The following is a 1,022-nucleotide window of genomic DNA, read 5'->3' as shown; positions in this document are numbered from 1 at the left end:
GGACCGCGAGATCGTGACCTGGCTGAAGTCGGACGCTTAACCGACTGCGCCACCCAGGCGCCCCTAATCACTTAATACTTTTAATTAATGCTCTTTTCTCTCTCTCTTCATCCTTTCATTTTAACCCCTTCTACCACTTATTCTTCTTTTTCTCTAACCTGAATCACAAAGGTAGATTCGGGGTGAGCATTTGAAAACCGTGTCACTTCCTTCCTGATTCTGCCTCGAGACGTGAGGAAGAAAGATGCTTTTGCCATCCCAGGTCTAAACTTTGTGGAGACTCTTTTGTACGAAGCTGTAACCACAGAGGATAGTCGGAGAAAATGCCTTCAGTCCAGACTGTTTCCTGGGGCCTGGACTGCATCTCCACGTGGATGATGGACACCCCTACAGAAATCAAGACTACCCGACATCCACTCCAGTGGTGGTGATATATATAGACTAAGGAGACTCTGCCCTTACTTGAACTTTGTGTCTTCTGAGGTTTAGATTAGATCCTGATAGAAAAAAGTTGTTCCCAAATTAAAACATATAAGAAAATGAGCGCCTGGGTGGCTCAGTCAGTCAAGTGTCCGACTCTTGATTTCAGTTCAGGTCATGATCTTGTGGTTTGTGGAATGGAGCCCCACGTCCAGCTCAGTGCTGACAGCATGGAGCCTGCTTGGGATTCTCTCTCTCTCCCTGTCTTTCTGCTCCTCCTCTGCTCACACTCTCTCTCAAAAGAAATAAATAAACATTTTTTAAAAACATATGAGGAAAGATAATAAAGGAGCACACATGCATTTGGGAAGGGGGAGAACTTGGGACCAGACTGGGGTTTAAATTCTTGACCTAGTGAAGAAAAAGTATCATGAAGCCAGTCCATTTTGGAACTTGTAGGCCTTTGGTAAAAAATATTGTGTCTTTTCTGTTTTCTTGCTATCATGTGAGAGAGACGGAGCAGGAGCAGCAGGGAAGGGTAGGTAGGGCAGGGTGTGTGCAGCCCAGGAGAGGAGAGTGAAGGGAAGCAGATTTAGGTCCCA

This window comes from Herpailurus yagouaroundi, unplaced genomic scaffold (assembly GCF_014898765.1).
Source record: "Herpailurus yagouaroundi ecotype Mexico unplaced genomic scaffold, PumYag 166, whole genome shotgun sequence".
Taxonomy (NCBI): Eukaryota; Metazoa; Chordata; class Mammalia; order Carnivora; family Felidae; genus Herpailurus; species Herpailurus yagouaroundi.
The sequence above is the reverse complement of the archived record's forward strand: the minus strand, read 5'-3'. Positions refer to the sequence as shown.